Source organism: Cyanistes caeruleus, chromosome 14 (genome assembly GCF_971803275.1).
Source record: "Cyanistes caeruleus chromosome 14, bCyaCae1.hap1.1, whole genome shotgun sequence".
NCBI classification, from domain to species: Eukaryota; Metazoa; Chordata; class Aves; order Passeriformes; family Paridae; genus Cyanistes; species Cyanistes caeruleus.
In genome coordinates, this window is record NC_141714.1 from 5,246,175 (window position 1) to 5,260,448 (window position 14,274).

Below are 14,274 nucleotides of genomic sequence, written 5' to 3' on the forward strand. Positions count from 1 at the left end.
CATCCTTGAATATCTCTTAGAGTTTAATGTTGAGGGCTGGGGGAGGGAGAGGTTTTGAGTGTCTAACGTGGGTTAGTAATGATAATTGTAGTTTCTGCTCCTGCTCCAGCATTGGGCAGACACCCTATGAGCAGAGCTATGAAATAGCTCTCTTCTGGGTGAGTCCAGCTCTGGGCTCCTCTGTAAATGGTTTTCTGTTCCAAAAACCATCTTTTCATTTTTTTTTTTCCATCTCTGTGACCATTACTTTTTGAGACCATGCACCCTAAACAAGCAAAAGCTATGTCCCACACTGAATTCAGAAAGTTTAGGGCTTAATGAATTGGAATAGTGCTAAGATTAGAAAAGCATTCTATTCTGTACTATTTTAGTAGTTAAAACTTTCAGTCCCTTCTCAGGTGAGGAATTTATGTGAGGATTGATGTGGCAGCACAGCAGGGGAACAGGAAAATACACAAAATAAATTGTCATCTTTTGCAGGAAGCCTTGGACAAGAAGTTTTGGTGGTGTGAGCTGCTGCTCCTGTAGGCACAACAGGGAGCAGCTCCACCAGAATCTGCTGCAGAAATGGGGACCCCCTGACCTGCCATGAGGGTTTAGTGATGGACCTTCCTTGCTCCTGACTTCTGTGCTTGTAGATCCCACAGAGTTAAAAAACTTTAATCATGCAGCTATTTTGTACCTTAATCAACTTTTCCTTGCTGCTTGGAGAACAGCAGCTGTGGGGGTTACTCATTGAATGAATCATAGGAAAAATTAGTAGTTGTCTTTATGAATTACCCCTCACCCGCTTACCAGATTTCTGATTGGGGTTTTCATGTTTGGTGGTTTGGTTTTTTTCTTTTTAAATTGTGTTTAACATTAGATTTTAGCTTAAAGTGAATGTCTGGGGAAGTCCTGGTGATTTAGATACTTGTATAAATTTGCCCTCCTCTGTGGTACTTCAGCATTTTGTTGAGCTATTGCCCAGTGTTTAAATGAAATGTGTTTGGGGGTTTTATACGTACAATACTTTGTTCTGTTGAAAGAAACAAGAGCACTGCAAACCATTTTCCCTTGTAACACTATTTTTTGCCGAACTATGGCTGCATTTCTCCTTCAGCTTCACTTCTTCCTACCTGGCAGAGTTGTATTTAGACCTGGAGTGAGGGGCAGACACCTCGCTCACCCTCAGAGAAGCATCTCCAGGTGCTTCTTGTTCCGGTTGCAGATGATGAAGGTGCCAGGAAAGGACGTGCCTGACACTTGGTGTGACCATTCCAAGCAAGCACTGCTGTCAGAGGAGGATTCATGTGCTGAGAGAACTTCTCAAATCAACCTGTAACAATGTACCAGCTGAAAAATTTCAGTGGCTTGCTATTGGCCCACTGGATTTTCAAAGAGCCTCCAGCCTGTAGCTGATGGTTTCCAGACCTGAGGTCTAGTGCTTGAATAAATAGATATAAAAAGAAAATCAAAGACCAATCGTGAGCTTACTTGTGCTACATAAATGTTAAAGGCAAAAAAATCCCACAAAAACCAGACCCCTTTTATTTAATTGCAAAGAACTCTGAATTGCTACTGGGATATTTTTGTTCTTTTTCTTCCTTTACATTTTTTATGAAATTATTATTTTTTCATTTATTTAATTTTTAAAATACATTTCAAAGTTGTGGCCTTGCATTTTTACTTCCTGTGGGCTGCTGCCCTCCCTGGATCCATTAGAGCAGTGGCATTTCTGGGTTGAGCTGAGCTGCTGCCATCCCTGTCCTCTCTCCCTGCCTTCCCCTCGCTGCCTCTCTGTCCCCTGGGATGGCTCGGGCCCTGGCAGAGCTGGGAGCCTGGATGTGCTCCGTGCTCACTGCAAGAAGATGACCTGAGGAGACAGCACACACCAGTGGGATTTCCTGTTCACTACCTGCACCTTCCCTGGGTCTTGCTGCTAGTGGTTTTATCTGCTGCTGAAATGTTTTAATTTTCCAATTCTGAGATTCAGCAGGAGGAAAGATGCCTCCTGGAAGAAGCTGGAGTGTGTGATGCCAAGTACTGTTCCTGGCTGTTTTCAAGGATCAGTTTTGGTTGACCACAATCTCTCTCAGAGCAAAAGGGATTAACAAAAACTAATTTTTTTTTTTTTCCCACAGGATTTCAGCCAGATAAATAAACAGTTAATGTAGCTTTTCTGAGAAGTGTGAAGGGATGTATTTACCTTCCCTCGCAGTTTTAAAATGTCTGGGATGTGGGGCAGCTCCTTTCACTGAACCCTGAAGCAACACAAGTGCTTCAAGAAGTGTTAAAACACAGCAGTTGTGGTGAGCTTTATGTTGCAATTATCCACTCCAGGGCTTTAAAAAACTGACTGTCAGAAGTGCTTGTCTTTATTGCCAGCTGGAAAGATAAATGTAACCTCTTAAATGTTTCTTGGTTTCTTTTGGGTTGATGGATTTTATTTTTTTTTTCATTTGCTTGTTCCATCATTATTTATTTATTTTTAGCAAGAGAAAAATGATGGTGCTAAACTAACTGGTGGTAAACGAATTAGCTTTTCAGGAAGAAACTCCACTGCTTTGAATCTCATAATCTTGCAGCAGGACATGGGAGTTTTGTAGATTCTGTTTCACATTGAGCAGTATGAGACAACTGGAAGAAAAAAATGCCCAACTGGGACCTAATACAACACAATAACAAAGAGGGCTCCCACAAACCAAAGTGCCAGCAATCCAGATTTCCTTTCCATTCTTATACATGGGCCACCAAACTAGAGGAGCAGAACTGTAGTCTGGGAAACTTTCCAGAATAATTTGCAAGCAAATGAGGGATGCAGCCCTGTCTCCTCTGGAGAGGCTCTGCCTGCCTTTATCCTGCTTCCAGTTCCATGTGTGTCCCAGAGGATGGGCCAGGGGAGTGCCTCTGTGGGGTTTCTCACTGTCAGTAAAGCACCAGGTCCCGTGGCAGACCTGCTGTTCTTTTTTAGGAAGATACTTTCTCCATTTGTCCAGATATTGAATACATTTTTATAGACAATGCTTTTATATTAGGACTTTTTTTTTTTTTTTTTTTATTCAGACAAAACAGTGAAAGGTGATTTGCTGCTTCTCAGTGTCCCAGCAGATGGGTGGAAGACAGCAGTGCCACAATATGTTTTCCTGGTCTCAGAAATTGTCCTGCCACTGCTATAGATGCCAGTGTGATGCACAAACCACAGACACTTGTGATAATATTTATCTTTTCCCCTCTTGTCTTGGGCTTTAGTTCAACTAAGTATATGTGAGAAAGCACTGGAAAAAGGGATAATCATTGAATCTTAATTTTTCAGGTTAAATTTCCAGACTATGAGGTGAGCAGCTAGAATTTTCTGGTTACACCATTTTCTTCTTTTTTATTTTTGAGTGCCTGCAGGCATAAAGGAAGTGTTCACTGCCCTACAAAATCCTTAAGTGTGAATCACAGTTATGATTTATTTTTAAATACACTGATATACAGGTTAAGACAGAAAGGGTCTGCTGCTTTTGCCTTTAATACAATTACTTCTATACTTTCTACAATTCACAATGAATTCTAGAGTAACTCCAAATCTTTGAATATGGAATGAAATCCCATTGAGGCTTTAACAGAAAAAAAATGTTTGATCAGTTAAGTTTCAATAAAATTCAGATATTCTAAACGCTCAGATGTTTAAAAAAAGGCAGCAGAATTACAGAGATTTTAACACTGGCTTTTCTACATTTGGTCACACTTAACTTGCTGAATGCACAAAAAGCACAGGACACATCTGCAAAGCCTCCAGTCCCGGTGTGTCAGAGGATGTCCAGTAATCTGGGAATTAGCCCTTCCCTTGAAGAGACCAGATGCAGAGAGATCTGGATGCCTGGACAGCCTTCCTTTTTTGGTGAAAACCTATGTGCATGACCTTGAACAAGAAGCTGAGTCACCTGATAACTCGTTTCCCATCTGGAAAACAGGGATGATAAAAGCTCTGGCCACTAAACCGGGACAGATTGTAGAAGGATGAAAGCTGTTGGAGAAGGCAGGAGATCAGTATGTTCCATCAGTTTGTATCTTTGGGAAAATGTTACTAAACATTTTTTAAAACCCAGCTGAACAGAGCTGTTGCCTGGGGACAAACAAGAAGAAAGGCAGAGAACAGCGAGGGGGGAGTGGGGGTGGGAGCTACCTTGGTGTGCCTGGGTGGTTCAACTGAAGGAGCAAGCAGGAGCTACCTTGGCTTCCTTCCCAAAACTCTGGAGATCCCAAATCCAGGCCATGCCCTGTTGGCTTTCCAAACTCGTGGGGAGGTCAGGGCTGTACCCTACGTGTTCTTGTCCATGCTGTGTTAGGGACACGGGGCTGTTGCTGCACTTCCTTATCCAATTTTGGTTTTCTTTGACTTCTGTTGTACTTTTTACCCATCCTCTGTTTTGTAATGCAGTACAAGTGTAACCACTCAAAATCCATACAGACATATTTTGCAGCAATATTGGTCTTTTCTAGTGAAAAACTGGAAATCATTATTCTTTTTGACAGCCAAACTTCTCCAGAGAGTGAATAGGAAGCATTATTCTGAAGTAATGAGGGGATTAAATGAAATTTCTCAAAGCAGTAATATATTCAGCTTCAGATTTGAAATGTTCAAAACATTACTCTGTGACTGCAAAAAATTACTTTGTCCAATGTAAAATGCCAGGGAAATTCTAGCCTGGATGGTTTGTGATCTGGGGAAAGAACAACTCATCATATATTGGTGGTGCTCTCACATATATCTATATCTACATTTTTATTTATTTCTTTTTTTTACAAAAGTCAAATTCAACTACTTTCAGTAACTGGGAGAGAACTGCCTTGTGATCACTCTTTTTTTTCTGCAAGTAGCAGAAAAAGCAAGCACTAGAGGTTGGTGTTAAAATAGTACCTCGCACCTCTCTTTAAGAATATCAGTCTTTTCTGCTGTTCAAAAGGGAACCAGAACAAAAACATTGTGGGCAATATTTTATAATAGAACAATGAGCCTGAATAGCTAGATTTAAAACGCCCTGTTTCATAAATATTTCAAAGAATCTTCACAGATTTAAACTTCGTTTTTTTTATTGTGGCTTTCCTTATTATGCATTAGCTTTTAAGTTCCACTGTGAGAGAAAACTTCGGAGTGAAGGATGATATTATCAGTATGCAGTGGCACTTTTATACACTGATTATAATGAAGCCTCTCCACATCACTTTCCTTCATGACTTTCATTTCTACACCTAAAATGAAAAGGAATAAATGCACCTTTTACTTGGCAAATATTTTTATAAGGTCAGCAATTGATTGCTGGGTGTCAGAGTGCTTCAGGGTTTTTCTGGACAAGCCCAGTGATGCGTGGTGACCAGTATGCCTTTGGTTTTAAGCATATCTGTTCTCATAAGGGTATCTGTAAGGGGCTGTTTGTGATCACAGGCACGTGCTGCAATGCATGGTTTTCTGTGTCACAATATTCCTCATCCTTTCCCTTTTGTCTTATTGTACCAGCATTTGTTTCAAGGCATCTACAAACTCTGCTGATGGTCTGAGGCTGCAGTGATCCTGGGAGTTCTTGAGTAGCAACAACCTCTGGCATTTGTTTAGATAATGTTGAGCAATATTAAAAAAACAAATGGCAAGAGATGAATATACTGATGTATAGAGAGTATAAATATATATATATATATATAAAATTATAAATACTGTTGAATATCTTCAAAACAGCACACAATGATCTGCCATTGAATCTTTTATGCACATCTTCACAGAGACAATACAGACTTCTGAGTGGTCGGGGAAGACTTTGCTGTGGAAAGCTTTCCTGGGTACCCCAGGGTTTGAATAATCCCCTTTGCCAACGTGCTGTTAAGGAATGGTCTAACTTGGTCTGCCTGCAGTCTGGTTATTTCCTGTTATTTACGATGGTTTTTAAATTGAATTTTCTTATTAGTAATAAATAACAGCCATATGCTGGCTTTCACAGCTTTATTGTACAATAAGTATTAATGCAGTGTAGCTGGTCAGTGCTTTCATACCCAATGGCATGGAGTGTGAAGCTGGGAGAGTTAAAATGGTGATAGTCCAGCTCCTTGTGAAGTCTTCTATGTTATAGAAAGATCTCTTTAAAGTGGGGTATTTCTGCAGTTTTAAAACACACCAGGTATTTTCAGTCATCCATTTTTGGTATATTGCTAAGAAACAAACTTAATAAATATAAATGAAGTTGAGCTTCATGCTTTTAGCAGATGTGCTCCCTCTATGACTAAAGCTGGTGCTGCCTTCCCATAAACCCTCATTAGATGGACCAGAAAGGCTGCAGAGTCATCTAGCTTTCAGATTATGACATATTGTGCTTCCCTTTGGCAGGCTGGAAATGATAGTAAGATTTGTTATTTACAGTTTTTTTCCTTGGACAGAGCTGTCCACTTGCCATCAGAACAACCAGGAGTAGTAGGTGTACACTGATATAAAAAAATCTTACTTTTTCCCCTCTGTATAGAATTTTAATACTAGGATTGTTGGGCTGATGTGTGCTATTTATTTATCTGTCCATTTTTAATTCTCCTCCTGGCCTGTCTTCTGAGTGGAAAGGGCAGTCCATCAGGCTGGCATGGAGCATGCTCACAGCACTAGGCCCTGTACTAAAACACCCCATCGCTGGGAGAGCAGAGTTATCACCTCAATCCACCTTAGGTGTGCTGCTTTCTTACAGCCACTATAAATACTGCTTTGATTGGCATGGTAAAGGATTGTATTTTTGGTACTGCAGGTACACACAGGGCTGCAGTTTAACATAATCACGTGCTGCTGATTTCCAAGTGAGCGATCCTCACCTTGACATTTCAGTGCCTCCAGCACGGCTGCAGGGGCTGGCGGATGCTGGGCAGGTGACACCGGCACGCTGTCCCCACCTGCCTGGCCATGGGCACGGGCAGCACTGAAGGTGGGTAGGCTCCAGAGGAGGTATGAACATGAGAGAGGATGAAAACCAGGCTGTGTGTGAGGTGTGTGCTGCTCCTGTGGATGGCCGCTTTCCCCGCGCCTCCCGGCAGATGAGCTCTGGGAACAGGTTCAGAAATGCTGTTTGCTCAGCTTCATCTCTGTCTCACTCTCTGCCTCCATCTCCTCCCGTTTGGTTTGCTAATCTGATTTATCAGCTGTCTCCCTGTAAAGTACAGGATTAACTTTGGTGTGGTATTTTGAGCACTATACCCATATTGAGGATACTTTGTAAGGTAAATAAGGCATACTCCAGTATCAGGGACGCATTATTAGCCCCTGGTGCTTTCACCTGACATCTTCTGTAAGGAATGCTTGCCACTGCAGTTTCAAAAAGACCCTTTATTTTGTACAGCTTTTTAGTGTGATGACTTTCAAGACAATCTCCACATAGTTCTGGTTTTTATTTGTGGTCAGTAAGCGAGTAAGTCTTTGATAAGTTTATTTTGCTTACAATGGGAATGTATTTCTTCACAGACTGAGCTGACTGAAACTGTTTCACGTTTCCAGTAGTGTAGACAAGTAACAGTTTGCAGATTGCTTGATAATTCTCTGGTGGGCAAAATCAGAAAAGAAAAAAATTGTGAAATTAAAAGATCATTTAAATTATAGACCTTTGTTCTACCTTGTTAGTTAACATTCCAAACAATGATGTACAAACTGCATAATTTGTTTTGTGAAAATGTACTCAGTGTGGAGCCATCTGTGTACCAGTTGACACTATTTATATCAAAAGGGACATTGCAGTAGCTGGAAGAGCCCCTATTCCCAGCTAACCATTTCCAGTGTGACTCTAAATTATTGATTTACATTCATTCTCTATTAACCTATTATGAGTTCATCTGCTGCTTTCAGCTCTCATATCATGTTGATGTACTTCTAATTTTCCAAACTGAATGGTGATTTACTTCAAAGATGCTGGGATGAATTGCTCTCCAGTGAATATCTGAAAGCCTCTTATGCCCCAGATAACCTCTTTGATTTGAAATCTTCATTGAGAGTTCTGGTGCATAACAAGCCCAGCAGCAATTCCTTGGTAATCCTGGAAATGTCCCTTTCCTTTCTGTCCTTCCCAATCTGCAGAGCAAATGTTTGCATTTCCAAAAAGAGCATTTATGAGATAATGAGCTCTGTGTCTTTGGATGGAATGACCATCCCTGTTTAGTAGGGATATCCCATCTGCAAAATACTTTGAATTTACTGGATACTGTATGTGATGTTATTGCATTTGGTGTCTCTTTTGGGCTTACTCTGCATAAGTGTGCTTTGTTTTGTCCTAAAATATGTGTGCACATTGTGCAACCACCAGGGAAATCACAGAACCATACAGGAATGAAGTTATTTCAAAAAGTACATTTTTCCAGTTAACTTACATGGCAAAATAAATTTGGAGAATGTTTGAATTGGAAGCTGTGACTTAGAAATAATTTTTGACAAAATTATAATGCAGTAGTAGAGAGAAAGGCAAAAACTTATACTAATACTATAATGGAGGGAAATTCTATGCTCTTAGATTTGACTGATTTTAAAGACATCTAGTTTGATTAGTACTGTGATACAGTATTTCACTTTTTCTCTGGAATTATAAAAGCATCACTCTAATACTTTGTGTTGTAGACTCAGTGAAGATGGTTTTACCAGTATCCATGAAGAATGCAATTAGTAACTCACAGTTATCTTGTTTTGAACAACTCTGTGTTTCTTTTTCCTGTGTCTGTATAAGCCAGTGTGCCAAGTAATTCCTTCCTAATGTGGACGACACCCACAGGGCTCCTGGAGAGATCCAGCGAGTGATGTGGAAGGGTTCTGGTGGCATTAATGGTGACAGCTGCCTCTCACTGCACCCACAGGGGTGGCAGCTGTAAATGGTGACAGGGGACAGTTGTGCAGCGTGCTGTACTGGCACTGCAGAGGGGGGAGAGCCTGCACTGGCAACTCTGTAGGGAGTCTGGGATTGAGTGATCCTGGTGAGTCCCTCCAAGCGTGACAAAAGGTTGCCAAAGCTGCTGGCTCTGTGGGAGACAGGGATTTTGGGCCCGAGCCTCCCTCTGCACGGAGAGCTCAGCAGGAGCAGGGGACCCTGCAGTCACCAAGACAATCTCTCCTGCTGCCATATGGAGGCTCTCAGTGTTCAGCCAAGAGCTGCTGGGCTCACTGGGGCATCTGCCCATGGGACAGGGCTCCTGATGAACCTAGCCTTGTAATCCCATGTTCCTCTTCATTTCTAGCCTCGGGGGACATATTTTCCCTCTTGTGTGCACTCACCAAGAGTTCCTCACTGCTGCTACCACTGCAGTGGGAGTGCCACTCTGCATGAAATCCCTTTTGGATGCTGCCACTGCTGAGCTGAACTTGAGGCGGGTTTAACCTGCTGGTGGTGAGGAGACTGATTCAGATTCTACCGTGCAACTGAAGCAGAACAGAAAGTGTTCAAGATAAAATGTACTCATCATTTCCTTCCCTACTCCCCAGTCTTCACCCTGATCTCCAGCAGCACCACCTGATGTCTAGATGGTTTTATGAGTTGTTAAATTGTGAGAAAAGGATTTCTTCAAAGTACTTTATTACCATGTAACCTAACTCAAATATGTATTGTAGCTCAGAGGCAACATCTTGGTTTATTCTATTAAAGTATAATTAATTACCATTTCAATAGGGCTACTAGGTGTATGTATTTGCCCAGTGCATTGAAAAATAATAACAAAGCTTCTTATTATCCAATGGATGATGTTATGCATTGTGGATGCAACCTATTAATATGGAAATACTGGCACATTCATCCAGGATAATTTGTATGGTGTGTTTCCTGACCTAATAATGAAAAAAGTAGGTTAGCTTCCAAGTTTTCTGAGATGGGAATTAAAGCTTTATAGCAAGAAAGTCTTTGATAGTTTTACACAAATGGCTGAAACTTGCAAACCTTGCATATTTAAAATAGTTTATTCCACAATGATGACTTGGAGATATTTCTAATTAATTAGAATAGTACATCACCGCTGAATTTCCTTGGCTTTCCCATTATCTCACTGTTGTTTGCAATTTAATGGAATTAAAAAGCATCGAAAGATACATCTTACCAAACATGGTGTAATCTGAGAAAATATGGGCTTATAAAGAGATTTTATAAAATGTAGTTTACAGAAGATTATGCAAAGCAGTTTTCTTCTTCAGGAAGCATTAAATCAAGTATTGAGCATTTCAGGTGCTTTATTGCTGCTAGAGAGTGTATAGTGTGGGGTGCCTATAAATACCGAACTGTTAGGTCTAAGCGTGGCTAGCATTTTGCCGAAGGTGTATTTGTGAAGCAGCTGTTGTATTTATGACCATCTCTAAGATGGTTGCAGTGTTTAATCAATATCTGCTCTAGCCATCAAAATGATGACCTTCCTTTCGGAGCTTGGCTTCCCTGCCAGCATCAAAGTGAGATGCTGAGCTGTGTTTCAGGCATACAGAGAGTGCTGTGTTGCATTGGAGCTGGTGTCTATCAAATGTCAGTCTCTCAAGCTGCACCTGTGCTGCAGGCAAAGCTGCAACTGCATCACAAGTGGCTCCATCACCTCAGCCAAAGGCCCTGGCAGCCCATCCACCCTTTCTTCCTTGGCGTGTTCCATCTCTTCCTCCTTGTTGGGGGGTGGGTTTCTTTCTTTTTTACTTAAGTTTTTTTTCCCATAAGTTGCTAGGAAACTAACTTCTGACTACCTATGGATACTTAAGAAAAACAAAGTAAGTGGTCAAGTCGGGAGAGGAGTGTAGCATCTGGCTACACTTCTTTTTCTCAGGGATTTTCTCTCTGAGGGGAGAGATACGGCGAGTTTTGGAGCTGGGGGCAGCTGTTTTCTCTCTCTCTGCCCTTCGGAGGAGGACCTGCGGCTTGGGGAAAGGAATTCGCTGCCACCGCCGAAACCCATCCGGGAGCCGCCTTTCTTTGCTGCTGGGCCCCGCGCCCCCTGCCCTGCCCTGCCCTGCCGGGACCTCCCGCGGGACGGAGCTTCTGATACCTCTCGTCCACCACCCCCGGGATTCCTGCTCATCCCTGCCCCTCACAGTTCTGCCGGGACACCGGGACCGGCTGCCCCAGGGGAGTTTGTGAAGCACAGCCTCTCTGCCATCCCTTCCCGTGTGGGCTCAGCCGCCATTACCGCGTGCTCCCTCAGGCCGCGCTCCGCCGGGAGCAGCAGCGCCCCTGCGGGCCGTGCCCGGAACTGCGCCGGGGGAAGGCTCGCTGGGCCTGCTTCTGTTCGTGTAAGCGCTGCAGTTATTGTTGTTTGTTTGCTTTATTGTACATACTGGTAAAGAACTCTTATTCCTACCCTCAGATCGTTGCCTGAGAGCCCCTTAATTTCAAAATTATAATAATTCGGAGGGAAGGGCTTTACATTTTCCACTCCAAGGGAGGCTCTTGCCTTCCCTAGCAGACATCCATCTTTTCAAATCAAGACACTCCTCCATCCACCACTACTATTATTATTATTATTATTATTATTATTATTATCATTATTATTATTATTATCATTATTATTATTTTAATTATAATTATAATAATATATTATCTATTATATATAATTATATAATTATATAGTTATAGTTATTATATTATTAATAATAAATTATTATTATTATTATTATTATTATTATTATTATTATTATTATTATTATTATTATTATTATTATTATTATTATTATTATTATTATTATTATTATTATTATTATTATTTCTCCTCCTCCATGTATTATAAGCTTGATACAGAAAATATACTTGGATAATTACCTATGTGTCCCAGTTCCACATTGCTCTGGCTGCAGTGTGGAGGCAGATACACACTGGCAATGAGGAGGCAGAATGAGAAGACCAAACTTGGCCAGTTTTGCAGGAGGTTTTTTGACTCTCTCCCCAGCCCATGTGATGTTTGGGAAAAGGCAGTGAATATTTGAGCCTTCATCTCTGGGTGGTGCTTTGTGCTCTGAAGAAGTTAATTTTTGATGGACTTCTCTGTGCATTGCTTACTGTCATTTTATATTGTTCAGTGAAACAACATCCTTGAGCTCTCCTGCTGTGCAGAAATAAATTCTTTTAAAGATTGTGCACTTCTCCAATGCTTTCAGTATCTCTTCAGCTAAATCTCGCAGCCGTCATCTCTCATGCAGCAGATATCCTGCCCCCAGATGCTCAGATAGTTACTTTTAAAATATAACACACCTTGGCAGTAGCTGGTTGTCAGAACAGTCATGTTCTGTAAAGTGTTTTCTGAAAGAGTGGTAATTGTACATATAAAGCTTTCTTTTAGGCTTTCTTCTGCTTTGCTTCACCCATTTAATATCTGACTGTCCTCCACCTGGTGGCACATAGGTGTTCTACTTGAAGAGGAGAGACTTTGCTTTTTCTGCTCTGATCTGTTAAAACTTTTTCTCCCATGCTAAAAATGGAGAATGTTGTAAATCCTGGACCTTTTTGCTTGCCTCATGAACACCTGTGGTCCACAAGCTGTGCAGAAACTGTCACATTTATATTTTTTGAAAGCAGTAACCTCTGACAGAGCCACAAGACAAATTCAGAGAGGGGCTGAGCATGTTCTGGTTCTGTCCTTGTGCATGGTTGTGAAGATGGGAGAAATGTTTTATTGTGGGCCTGTTTGTAGTCACTTTTTGCAAGAAGTTCTTGGTTTTATTTTAGACTCAGAAATGTGGTTGAAGAAAATGAAATCAGGGTGTGAAGAACATGCTGTTATTGGAAGGAGTGGCAGCTTGTATTTGCTTGGTGATTTTGCGAGGCTTTATAATGGTAATAGAAATGTTGGAGACTGGATAGGCCTGGTATTTGAGTGTTTAAATACTTATTTATTTTTAAAAGTGGACTCAAACAGATGCTTTGTAGTATGATAAATTATTTATCCAAAGGCTACTTTGGTTTTGGTCTGATAAAATCCCAGTAAGAAGACAAAAACTGTTAGGGACTTGGCTTCTGTAGAGTTTCTAACAAGGCTTGATAACACAGGAGTTTAGGGGGAAAAAAAAAGTTATCTGAAATCCTGTTTACTCATAGTAGTCTGTTCAAATTCCACTGCAGAAATGAGAATGGTCTTAGCATTCCTGGTCCTTGTTTTTTTAATGTTTGTTTGCAGAAATAAAATTAGACTGATCTTAGAATAAACAGTTAAGAAAACTTTTTAATAGGACACTGTTTTCTGTGTGAAATGACATGCTTTCATAAAACGTAAATGTTGGGCTACTCTGAGCCATCCCATCTCCTGGAGAGCAGGGAAACTTGGCAGGAGTATGAGCAGGTAAGAGAGCTGCAGAGGGTGGAAGGAGAAGAGAGTGCAGGTGTGCTCTTATCCCCACTCCCAGGTGAGGGATGGAGCACTGTGGGGTGGAAGGCCACAGTGCAGCTTCAGGACATGCTAAAACCCATCTTTTACGAGGACAGCCGGCTTGCACTCTGTCTCAAAGCAGATGCCATCCGAAGATGCCCTCCAAATAAGTCTTGCACTATTTCAAAGAGGAAAAAGATGCCCCCCTAAGCTTTGGAGATGAAGCGTGTCCATTGGAGTGAGTGACAGGCTGGGCATGACCTCCTCCTCAGAGCTTTGGATTTGGGGATTTCTGTCGCCAGCATGCTTTAAAGGGTACGGAGCATTGCTGCTCATTAATTAGTAAAATTTGAGCTGACTTCAAGTGGTGCTTGGAAACATTAACTATCAGAGTTTGGATTCATGCCCTTGAAGAAAAATGAGTTTTATGTTAGTTTTCCAGTTTTCATGAATCATTCTTCTTCTAAAATAATGCTTCAGCTCAGGAAGTATGACCAGCTTTGGGCAGATGGACCACTCTGAAGGCCGGTGCTATAAACCAGGAGTCTTTTGGGGAAACATGACCAGCTCTGGTGGAGGTGCTGGCTCTGGCATGGCCAGTGGTAAGGGAGGGTTTGGAAAGCCCTGGGGAGCCCATGTCACTGTCATTGCTGCACTAGGCAGAGCATCAAAGTGACCAGCTCTTGGTGGATTTCTAAATGCTGTACTCCAGCATCCGCCTCACAGTGGCCATCCCCAGCTGTGATGGCAGCACTCTTTACCATCTTTCTCCCTGCATCTCCTCTTTCACCACAGTGGAAGCTCAGTCTTTTCCTGGCTTTCTGAACCCTCACACCACTACCACCTTTGTAGGGCTGCTGGAGCTTTGACTTTCAGCTCATTGTTGAGGTGTGGATCTGAGGTAGCACTTTGGACCTGTCTGCAGCCCGAGGAGCCCTCTCCAGTTGCCCTGGGTACAAGCACTCCCTGCTGTTTGGAGTCTGAACACAG

General features: G+C 41.8%; 1 protein-coding gene and 1 long non-coding RNA gene across 3 annotated transcripts in view; one reads left to right on the forward strand and one right to left on the reverse strand.

Moving 5' to 3' along the window:
- The window catches only part of HTR2C (5-hydroxytryptamine receptor 2C), a 217,740-nt gene that overhangs the window by 62,019 nt on the left and 141,447 nt on the right, over positions 1 to 14,274 (forward strand). The gene's annotated exons all lie outside the window — the stretch shown is intronic.
- LOC111929363 (uncharacterized) lies at positions 7,304 to 11,151 on the reverse strand. Of its 2 annotated transcripts, none has more exons than XR_015276493.1 (3): positions 11,116 to 11,151; positions 9,242 to 9,385; positions 7,304 to 7,528 (listed from the first exon to the last, which is right to left on the reverse strand). It is a non-coding gene; the product is annotated as an uncharacterized LOC111929363 (long non-coding RNA). The 2 variants fall into 2 exon arrangements; XR_002864681.2 differs by lacking the exon at positions 11,116 to 11,151 and adding an exon at positions 10,975 to 11,011.